This window comes from Oreochromis niloticus, linkage group LG4 (assembly GCF_001858045.2).
Source record: "Oreochromis niloticus isolate F11D_XX linkage group LG4, O_niloticus_UMD_NMBU, whole genome shotgun sequence".
Taxonomy (NCBI): Eukaryota; Metazoa; Chordata; class Actinopteri; order Cichliformes; family Cichlidae; genus Oreochromis; species Oreochromis niloticus.
In genome coordinates this window covers 11425584-11438092 of record NC_031969.2, presented here as the reverse complement: position 1 = coordinate 11438092, position 12509 = coordinate 11425584, and the positions used below count along the sequence as shown (strand labels likewise).

The window sequence follows — 12509 nt, the reverse complement described above, 5'->3', positions numbered from 1 at the left end:
ACTCTCAGCCGTTGAGGTGTGTACATTGACTTCTGGTAAAGACGGCAGGTCATTTTGTTTATGTATTTATTCAAATAAAGTGGTCGTCCCTTTTTCTAAATACAGCAGAAAATGTGATTTACCAATTACAGACAGTACACACCAGCATATATAATAATCTGCTGCTACATGCTGGACAATCTTCTGCTGGGAAAAGTCAATCAGGGCTCGGCTGCAGATGGGAACACAATGGCTTTACATCGCTGTGTATCATCCTCTGGCGTAAACATATGCTAACTAATCTCTTTATATTTTGAATATAAATATAATCCAGGTAATGTGGAATAACACTGATGCTAGTTGTCCTTTCTCTATTTAAAGCAGGCTAACATTAATGTTAGCATAATAAATAGCCAAGGACATTTGAGCATGTAACAGGCTACTGCCTAGTGTCTGTAATTAGTAAATCTATGTTTTCTAGTAAAGTGTTCAAGAGCGGTTCTGTTTATTTAGAAAAAAAAATGTCCAATTTATTTTAGAAATACAGTGGAAGCTAATATGTTTCAGTTTTACACTGGGGCTGAACATTACATTTGTGCCTCGACTACACAGTAGCCTATGGATATTTCTCTCCATATCCATGTATGGGAGTATGTATAGGTTTTAAATAAACTGAGGGAAAGTCTCTTCATCTGAACAACCTCTGAACCATAATGTGTTTACTCCGATTAAATTTTTTATGTAAAATGAACTGTTGTGACCAGTCAGAACTGGCCTATGATAACTTCATAAATCTTGCCTTTTAGTTATTTATAAGTTAACTTATTAACTTGTTTAATAGTAATAGTAAAGGAGGGGCAAGATGTCTAGGCAGCTTTGCACACCTCTTCAGTGACGCAGGTCAAATTCCCCTATATGTAAATGGAGTCAACAAAATATCCACAAAAACACTTAAAAATTATTTATATACATCATTGTCTCTTCTAAGAAAACAAAGAGAAGCGGATTTTTACAAGTCTCACAGTATAAAAACTGCATTTAAAACACTGTGGCTGTATGATATGCTGATCACAGCATGCACTAAGAAAATCTACTGGAGCTCACATTAGAAATGATTGTGTTGTGGTTCTTTTACCTATGCTGAGCCACTACATAGACTATAAGATCCCTCACCTACTGAATTTCACTTTAAACCCCGACTGTACTCATTTTACTTTCACCCTCTACAATCTAGGCACCAGAAAATAGGTTATTTTTGTAAAATCCTTTTTCACTATGTAACATATTCAATTGAAGTACATCCATTAGAATTAAATGTGAATATTTTTATCATCATGTACTAATAGTATTTTATTCTTATATTAAAATAATATACAAAGGTTCAGTTACCTTTGTACAAATATGATTAGTTGAATTGTGCTTTAAGGAGCTTATTTTTACTTTCATACTTTGAGTACAGTTCAGAGCCTGTATTTTTTTACTTTTACAGTATGGAACGCTTTCAAACATGGTTTGGTTATATATTTCAGTTCAGTTCATTTTTATTTATAAAGTGCATTGTCACAACAACAGTTGCCTCAAGGCACTTTCTATTCTATTTCTATTAATAATAAGTATACTGTCTGTTTGCACATATTTCAGTAAATATTCCTATAAAGAAGTGAGCTGTGGTTCAAGACTTTTACAAAACTATTTTTTATACAGTAAATTAATACAATTTATAAGTTTTACATTATCGAATTCTTTGGTCACTTGGTCAGCACAAGGGAAGAAATGCAAAGTCCATCCAGGAATGGACTTTGCATTTCCTGGACTTTGCATACAGGAATGCACTTTGCATTCCTGTATGCAAAGTTCCAGGAATAAAACTGAAAAGTGAAATACACTATAGGGACAAACGTTCTGGTCCACTTACACATTATTCCCACGGGAACTGCTTGTGACATAGAAACCCACCTCAACAGTTTTCATGAAGATGTTAATAAAAGAAGAATTCTTATGATTATTAAGGGTTATTATTAATAAGCAAAATTTGGTGACTTTTACACTCTATGCACTTTGGCGACTCCACTCTGTCTGGCACTTTGTGGCGGAGGGAAGAAATTACACAAAGTAACTTGGAGCAACCGTGGCATCCTATTACAGTACCATGCTCAGTGAGCTCTTGAGATTGAACCATGTGAAGGAAAAACTGCCTGGCCAAGCAATGAAAACACCTGAATACAAAGATGAAGACTCTGTACTTTTATCCATATTATCCATATAGTTTAGCCATTTAGACTGAACTTCTATCACTATCCAAATCAACAAATCCGCTGTATACAAAAATACCCCCCATATATGTATGTATATAGTGGAGGTGCAACAATACTCGTATCGATATTGAACCGTTCGATACAGTGCTTTCGGTTCGGTACGCATATGAATCGAACAATACAAAATTTTTTATTTATTTTATCAACTTTTCTTCTGACGATGCTGTCTGTGTTGAGCGCTCAGTGGATCTGCGTTCGACTACTCCGCCTAGGCTGCACTGTGAGCGCAGATCCACTGAGCGCAGCACAAGCTAGCAAGACAGAAGTTAAGCTCGTTGCAACATGGCAACTGCCTCAAAGCTACCCGAAACTGAACCCCCCCACCCTCATTCAGATCTGGCCTTTGCAACTATCTTGGTTTTCATGTGAAGCATGACCCTGATGGTAAGCGCGTCATGGACAAAAGTAAAACAGTATGTCGGATGTGCCACGCAATGCTCAATTGGTGGGAACTAGTGCATTAGCGCAGTTAGCTTATTAACGTGTTGACGCCGTCCAGCCCCACGTTCGGGGCGATCCGCGGTAACTCGTTAACGGAGATTTGCGGCGTTATGGCGTTAGTGTCATTTTAACGAGATTAACGCTGACAGCACTAGTGGGAACACAACCAATATGACTGCACATTTACTACCACATCATCCTAGTGCAAAGACAAGTGGAAGCAGACAAAAACAACAAGCACGCATGCTACAAACTTTACCCGAGTCATTTAGACAGCCCTTAGCACATGATTCTCCTTATGGGGACCTGATATGTTTAATATGCTGCTGAGAATATAGCCCAGAAGAAGCGTATAGTAGAGCTTTTATTTTGGAAAGAGCCATTTCTCTGTAATAAACTCTCTTTTCCAAAGATGAGTGATTTCTCGATCAGATAGATTTATTTTATTCTATTATTTTGTTGTTTCAGCAACATTAAATTTAAAAACTGTACTTTTGAGTTAAAATATATATTTATAATTTTAATAAATGACAAATTAAAAAGGCATGAACATTTTTTTTGTATCGAAAAAATATCGAACCGTGAAACCAAAATATCGAACCGAACCGAACCGTGAATTTTGTGTATCGTTGCACCCCTAGTATATAGGGGGGTATATATATATATATATATTTGTGTGTGTGTGTGTGCATGTGTAAACAAAGTTACATTCTGTAATTACAATAGCACTGAGGTCTTTCAGCAAAACCATCAGAAACCACAGTAGAGCAAACAGACAGCACATCTGCGCATCAGTTCTAGCAATCATACATCCATTATCCATGTATAAAAACACAACTTGTTTTAAAAAAGAACAGAGAGGCGAAACACCAGAATAGGGACTTACCTCTGTTGCTGACTAGAAAGCAAATGATGTCCCAGAACAGGAAAATGAAACTTAACTTTTCAGTTACACTGGAAAAATAAACACTCTCAGCCGTTGAGGTGTGTACATTGACTTCTGGTAAAGACGGCAGGTCATTTTGTTTATGTATTTATTCAAATAAAGTGGTCGTCCCTTTTTCTAAATACAGCAGAAAATGTGATTTACCAATTACAGACAGTACACACCAGCATATATAATAATCTGCTGCTACATGCTGGACAATCTTCTGCTGGGAAAAGTCAATCAGGGCTCGGCTGCAGATGGGAACACAATGGCTTTACATCGCTGTGTATCATCCTCTGGCGTAAACATATGCTAACTAATCTCTTTATATTTTGAATATAAATATAATCCAGGTAATGTGGAATAACACTGATGCTAATTGTCCTTTCTCTATTTAAAGCAGGCTAACATTAATGTTAGCATAATAAATAGCCAAGGACATTTGAGCATGTAACAGGCTACTGCCTAGTGTCTGTAATTAGTAAATCTATGTTTTCTAGTAAAGTGTTCAAGAGCGGTTCTGTTTATTTAGAAAAAAAAATGTCCAATTTATTTTAGAAATACAGTGGAAGCTAATATGTTTCAGTTTTACACTGGGGCTGAACATTACATTTGTGCCTCGACTACACAGTAGCCTATGGATATTTCTCTCCATATTCATGTATGGGAGTATGTATAGGTTTTAAATAAACTGAGGGAAAGTCTCTTCATCTGAACAACCTCTGAACCATAATGTGTTTACTCCGATTAAATTTTTTATGTAAAATGAACTGTTGTGACCAGTCAGAACTGGCCTATGATAACTTCATAAATCTTGCCTTTTAGTTATTTATAAGTTAACTTATTAACTTGTTTAATAGTAATAGTAAAGGAGGGGCAAGATGTCTAGGCAGCTTTGCACACCTCTTCAGTGACGCAGGTGAAATTCCCCTATATGTAAATGGAGTCAACAAAATATCCACAAAAACACTTAAAAATTATTTATATACATCATTGTCTCTTCTAAGAAAACAAAGAGAAGCGGATTTTTACAAGTCTCACAGTATAAAAACTGCATTTAAAACACTGTGGCCGTATGATATACTGATCACAGCATGCACTAAGAAAATCTACTGGAGCTCACATTAGAAATGATTGTGTTGTGGTTCTTTTACCTATGCTGAGCCACTACATAGACTATAAGATCCCTCACCTACTGAATTTCACTTTAAACCCCGACTGTACTCATTTTACTTTCACCCTCTACAATCTAGGCACCAGAAAATAGGTTATTTTTGTAAAATCCTTTTTTCACTATGTAACATATTCAATTGAAGTACATTCATTAGAATATATGCAAAGTTCCAGGAATTAAAAAAAATAAAATAAAATAAAATAAAAAGTGAAATAAACTATAGGGACAAACATTCTGCTCCAGCTATACATTATTATGCTTATGACATAGAAACCCACCTCAACAGTTTTCATGAAGATGTTAATAAAAGAAGAATTCTTATGATTATTAAGGGTTATTATTAATAAGCAAAATTTGGTGACTTTTACACTCTATGCACTTTGGCGACTCCACTCTGTCTGGCACTTTGTGGCGCAGGGAAGAAATTACACAAAGTAACTTGGAGCAACCGTGGCATCCTATTACAGTACCATGCTCAGTGAGCTCTTGAGATTGAACCATGTGAAGGAAAAACTGCCTGGCCAAGCAATGAAAACACCTGAATACAAAGATGAAGACTCTGTACTTTTATCCATATTATCCATATAGTTTAGCCATTTAGACTGAACTGCTATCACTATCCAAACTAACAAGTCCGCTGTATACATAAATGCCCCCCTATATACATTTACATATGTATATATTTGTGTGTCTGTATATGTGTGCATTTGTAAACAAAGTCACATTCTGTAATTACAATAGCACTGAGGTCTATAAGCAAAACCATCAGAAACCACAGTAGAGCAAACAGACAGCACATATGCGCATCAGTTCTAGCAATCATACATCCATTATCCATGTATAAAAACACAACTTGTTTTAAAAAATAACTGAAAGGCAAAACACCAGATTGGGGACTTACCTCTGTTGCTGACTAGAGAGACATCCCAGAACAGGAAAATGAAACTTAACTTTTCAGTTACACTGAAAAAATAAACACTCTCAGCCGTTGAGAGTTGACATACTTTTTTTTACGTTCTTGAACAATTACAGTCACAATAATTTGGAGTAACACGAGTAAATGTTGAATTCATTTGTTTACCTGCTTTACACAGAAAACCATGTCATGAACACAATTTTTATGTTGACGTTAATACCAGAGGATGCTCGGAACTCTGCAGTTACTGATAAGTGTGACATGACTACATATTGCTGTAAAGTGATTTAACAATGGACCATATCATTTCAAAACTTGTAATAGCCTTTTATTAATCCTGCCACTACTTTTTCTTAGCATTTTTACAGTTGCTTTACTTGATTACCTGAAGAGAACCTTTAATGCTATGGAAACATTTTCTAAGTATTGACTGATACATTTGAATCACATTTTTAATGCAATTTATTCTGAAATAACCGGTAACCTTCATTATCATAGATCTGAGTGATAAATGATCTATTACTGAAAAAGCTGAAAAAATATTATTTCCATTTATTATATTTTGGGCTGATAGTTTTGCCTGATGTATATTTCAGACTGAAGACCACTATATTTCATTATTCTTTGATGTGAGTGACTTGCTTGCAGGGATATGAATACCAGTTTGCTTCATAATCAGAATCATAAGATTCTGAATTGACCTCATCTTCATCCTCCTCCTCTGTGATCAAAATTAAGCCTCCAGGCGTGTCAACTGTTTACTTCTGCTGCTCATTTTGTAAAACAAACAATTATTTTAACAAATAATAATTATTTAACAAATAATTATCTGAATCATACAACCAAAGTTTTCATCTGATGTCAAATGTATAGAAATCCATTACTGTACATAGTAATTTTTTTCAGGGTCCCAACATAATTTCTTCAGAAGTAAGTACTGTATATGATGCCAGTATTTTCCCACATTTTCTAGATACTGTACCAGTACTGTGTGTAAAATACCATCAAAATTAAGTTTTGATGGTAAGTTTTGAGTGAGGAAGTTTTATTCTTTCTCACCTTTCTTTCTGTCTCCTTTCACTTTTTAAAGGTTGCCATGTTAGAAAAAATATTTTGCCCTGCCATGCTGTTTATTGATGTGGTAAATAAATAGTTTATGAAAATATCACTAAATCTGTCATTTATTATTTTTAATATTCAGTAATGATCATGTCTCACCTCTAGTCTTCTCTGTCTTAATTTCAGGTTTCCTCCATGTGTTGTAGAAAGTTCAGGAGGTAAACCAAGCAGTCTTTGGGTTTCGGCTAAGTACTGTTTAGAATACCAGAATAGGGAGGATGGTGTAGGTTTAAGTTAAGTTCTAGATTGATGCATATATACCAACAAGACAGTGTACATCACTGTCACAACGACGTTTGTTTTCATTCAAAGGCTTTATGGTTTTTACCATAATACCTGGTGGGCCGGTCTCTAGTCAAAATGCCCAGGCCGATTTTTTGTCCCAGTCCAGCCCTGCACGCTTCCACTTCAGCTCAGTCACCACCACAGCTCCTCCACGCACTCTCACACCTCTTCAGCCGTACTCGCTCCAAAACTCCACACACACAGAATACAGGAGTTAGTACCACAGACGAATACACACAGGGTGATCTTTGAAGAAAAGCACCAGGTGATGACAATCACACACGTGTGTGGGCCAAGAGCAAGAGCCCATAACAAGCTCCACCCAGGCAGAGAGGAGCGAGGGAGAGGGAAAGAAAAAAAACAAAGCCTGTAGTCAGTGTGAGCCAGCCAGAGAGACACGGGGACCATGACAATGACTCCTAGCTGCAACGAAGCAAATAGTATTTGACACTTCTAAGCCTTTTTCTACACTTTGACTACAAGTTCCAATTGACATGATATGTATCTGTGTAATATAAACAAGACAAGCAAGCTTCACATTAAAAACATGCTTTTAGTTATTATTATTATTATTTATTTTTATTACATTTTTAAAAATGTCAAAATAGCTCAATTTGCCCGGCAACATAATAGGCCAAGAGAAATGCCAGGAGGACTCTTAATCCCACATGTCTCAATAGACTTGTCCATTGTTAATTGCTTGAATGTATTATGATTATCATATACCCATGTACACAATAGCTTTCCTTCAAAAGAAAGAAAGACAGAAAGAAAGATTTTTTTTTAATTATTTTTAACAACACATTTATCCCACACATTATTATAAATCAAGACATCCCAAGTTTTGTCACAAGGCGAAATAATACAAACAAAAAAAAACTGTCACATGAACAAAAAGCCTGAAATATAAAGGGCCATCTATAACAGAACACACCACATTCTTAAAACACCACTGAGAAGTCTGTTAGATTATGAACCAATGAGTAAAACTGAAACTCAGCTTTAACTCGATATTTAACCAGCAAAATGAAAGTAGTATCAACCATTTTCTCTGCAATATTATCAATCTTAACTTTTCTACTTTTATATAGAGAACATTTTGGTTGACCCACCACAAAATGTAGTTGCTTCCATTTTGCATAGCCAGCACAAAACAGAAATGCCAATGGAGACCAACCCACTCCACATTTTTCAACGACATGCTTTAACATAAAAAACAATGGTCCAAGGCATTTACATTCAAGAAACGTGAAAAACTGTTTCTGGCTATAATTCCCTTGCATCTTTTAAAATCTTACACACAAAACTATTAGCAGCAATGGCCCCGTGCAAAATCTTCCATTGTAGATCACCTGACCTCTTATTCAAAGGGGGTTTATAAAAGACAACTTGTCTCTTTATATAGTATCTGTTCTTCCACTAAATTGCCTTTTATTTAACCCTTGAACAGACATTCTATATAACAGTTTTCCACTCAACATGTGAAAATCAGAGTCTTTTTGCTTCACAAGCAGTGGTCCTGTCATGCCTGTAAAATTAATATTCAATCCCAATCCTGGAAGAGGATCTGCGTCATCAGGAATCTCCAATCCACTGGAATAATCCAACAGCATTTCCTTTTTTAAATGAGGTTAACCTTCTAAGCCACGAGTCCAGAATACACTTCGGGATGCGGCTTGATTTCAATCCAACCAAAGATGCTGCTGCTTTTGTGTTCTGAAGGTCTGATCAAGCCACCTCCACATTTTGTCCTAGTTTGAGAACCTCTTTCTCAAGCACTCTTTTCGCAAAAGCAAGTCCTGTTCCATCATGTGCATCTAGCCGGGCCCCAAACAGCAATGGTTCCTCTAGAAGGCAAAACAATGAAAACGTAGGTTCCAAACATAGGTTCCATTTTCCATGTGAAAATGGTCCAAACTTTAAAAAGGCCTTTATAAAACCTGGGTATGTCATAAGAACATATCATATTACAGTCTAATAAAAACATTGAGGCACCGATACCCAACTCTCCTATTCTTCTTAAAATAACACTAGTTACTGGTTTCCAGACAACATCTTCTTCCCTTCCCATCCCATCCCTTCCCATCTTCTGAATAAACTGCAACCTGAAAGCAGCTGCTCTCAAGGTGAACCAGCCCTTGTCCACCTTCCTCTTTGGGCAAAAAGAAGCACAGCCTGGGGTATCCAGTGTAAGTTTGTGGTGGATTTTTGTATGATATGTATAACTATGTAACTATATACTCTATATATCTATGTGCACTGAACATATATATTTTAACTTTCATGTAGAGTCTTAAGCACAAGACATTTTTGCTTCACCGAGGTTTATTAAGTTGGTACAGTAACAGGGCAGTTAATGTAAGGGGAGAGCTCTCCTGAATAATTTACTCTCCGGTAACTAACCTTCCCTAATACACACTCAACATCTTTTTAACGCAGCACAACCAAAACAGTAACATTGTAACAGAGATCCTGAACACATCACGATAAAATACCATACAAAATAAACACACACACACACACACACACACTTTGAACCCACACTGAAGTGTTTTTAAGCATGTAACCTATGTATTATATGTTATAAGATTGTGCCACTTGCTGTATAAGATTTAATAATTAGGATTAATGTCTGACCTTTGACCGTGTCATGACCTATTGTGATAAGCCAGAGCAAGGGGTACTCAGAGTCCTGACTGGCCTTTGGCCAAGACCTTGGCCGCTACCTGACCCCAGCAACTGTGCTGGGCGTGTGGGAAAGTTACCCAGCAGCAGGGGGTGGCGATACTGGTCCCTATATTAGGGGACCAGAGGATGCCCCCAGAGCTCTTTTTCCTCCTGCTGCTGCTACCTGTCCGTCTCTGTGTTGCTCTGCTGTCTGTGCTTAAGGCTGTACACCCCGGGGTTTTGCTTTGCTTGCTTTCTGCTATGTAATTCTCTTGCTAAATGTCTGTATGTATTTTTCCTGCTGTTCATATGATTCAGTGTATTAAACTCTGTTCCAAGAATTCTACTCTTTTACAGAGCATCTTTTTGAGTGTCTTGATTTTAATTGGATTTGGATCTCCACATCGTTGGTGGGAGAAGGTTATCAGAACGGCTTCAAAATTTGCGACCACAAGTTATCCCCCCAAAAATTGGTCAACAAAGATTGAAGTTTACACAATAAGCCAGGGGGTGGCTCCAGACAAGCTAATTGATGCCACAATACAGAAGCAACTAATGTATTTATAATCAGCACCCTCGCTCTATATGACATCTGGGGTAATAACCATCTCCACTTCCCTAATTTCCCCTCAACTTTCCCTAACACCCCTTCCCAGTTCTTGTTTACCGTTTCTCCCAAGTGCACACCCAGATACTTCAAACCACCCCTTTTCCACTTCAAACCACCTGGACGTTGCGGGAGTCCAGCACGCCACTCTCCTACTGCAAGAGCCTCACTCTTAGCCAAATTTACTTGTGCAGCTGAAAACCAGCAAAAGTTTTCAACAATCATTCCTAACTTATTGACATCTTTTTGACTTCTAGTGTGGGGATCGGGGAGATATTTTGCTGCTATTGTTTATAATCATCATCATTACCATTGCATTAATAATTAATATTGATATTGCATTCAGATGTTTAAACATACTGGTATCATGTTAACCTTTATTACAGGTGCAGTTATAACCACTTTAAACTGTTGAGTTGAATTCATAATCTTAAATGCTTTTGAATGCTTTTTATAATCTTAAATGTTTATATGCAGATTACATTACTTATAAAAGAAAGGCCAAACTCTGAGTACACTCTGTGCCAAAGTAGACAGGAAGTGCAGGCTTTTGAGCGTGCTTGTGAAAGTGAAACTAAAGCAGAATCTAAGTGTAAGTTACTTTGAGGAGCTGTTTGGATGATGCTATTTGAATAACCAGGGTATTCAGTATTACTTCTTATTCATTTATATTTTTTGATTAAGCTTTTAGTAGAGGTTCTTGATTAAAACATTTATTCAATAGATTACATATACATAGTTTCAGTTAGGTTATTACACATATGAGAGTGGATTCTGTCTCTCTGTCTGGTGAGACGTCAGGAGCTAGTCGGCGAGGTGAGGCAGAGTGCATTTGAGGTAATACACAGACACACACACACGCACACACACACCATAGTGAGGCTCATGTTTAGGTAAGAGTTCAAACCATAGCTTTGCAAAGCTTGCAATTTGTTGCAGAACTGCTGCTGATGCTCCAGACGATAAGCGGGCAGGACGAGCGACAGGAAGTCCCTGCCGTCGAGATGGAGACAATGTTCTTTTTAATTGTGTCACAAGTTGTCAACAGAACATTTGTGGTTTTAACTTATGCATGTATTGTATCGGATGACGCAAGAGGGGGCGTCAGTAAACATACCCTGATGCTATAAAATGATTGTCTTGTGTATTTTTGGGCGGAGATCTACAGCTGATGTTTGGCAGTGTACATCTCCCCACGCGTGTTCATTAAAAATCAGCGTTTGACTCCGCCGGACCAGCGTTGTTATTTGGATTTCCTCCTATATCCCTCCTTAATACTTGAACCCTAACACTAGCAAAAACAGTATTATCATCAGCATATGCAGATAGGTTAAAAGGCATGTTAAAACCTACTAAAATAATCCCAGCAATAGAACACCTAACATTATTTAACATTGGTTCAATAGACAGAGCATATAACATACCAGACATCAAACAACTTTGCCTGATACCTCTGGTTGCTTTAAAAGGTTTGCACAAACAACCGTTTATTTTCAGTACACTTTCAATGTCTTTGTGCAACACCATAATCTTGGCAATTAAGTCAGTGCTGAGACCAAACCTTTCCAACACACTCCAGAGGTAACGGTACTCAACTCTATCAAAAGCCTTTCCTTGGTCCAGAGAAATCAGACCAATATCACATCCCAATGAACTGGAGACCTCCAAAATATATCCAGTCATATATATAATTCTTTTACTGCAGAAATTGCTATTAGTAAATTTAACTAATTTACTAATTTCAAGAAAGGTGTGTCAAAATTCCGGCGGAATGTTTGACCGCTCTTCTTTGCAGAACTGGTGCAGTTTATTAAAATTATTTGGTTTGTTGGCAAAGGACCAGGTTTTAAGCATGGTCTTGTTGTTGGCCACTGAAAGTCTCTGATTGAGGTGCAACTTGCTCAGAGTAATTTAACCAAATATCACTGGGAGTGTATGTATATATTTGATTCAGTGTGTACACTTTTCACCCTGTTTGGATTAGAGAAACTCCTGAAGAAATTCAAACTTGTACACCTAATTCTTTGTTTGTTTGTAAGTCATTAAAGATGTACAGTCATTCCACCCTGAAAACCCAA

The 12509-nt window shown here is 37.0% G+C and overlaps 1 long non-coding RNA gene across 1 annotated transcript; it reads right to left on the bottom strand.

Moving 5' to 3' along the window:
• Positions 1 to 6752: 6752 nt before the first annotated feature.
• Positions 6753 to 7238, bottom strand: LOC112846771 (uncharacterized). Its single transcript, XR_003219920.1, has 2 exons — positions 7209 to 7238; positions 6753 to 7064 (listed from the first exon to the last, which is right to left on the bottom strand). It is a non-coding gene; the product is annotated as an uncharacterized LOC112846771 (long non-coding RNA).
• Positions 7239 to 12509: the final 5271 nt, after the last annotated feature.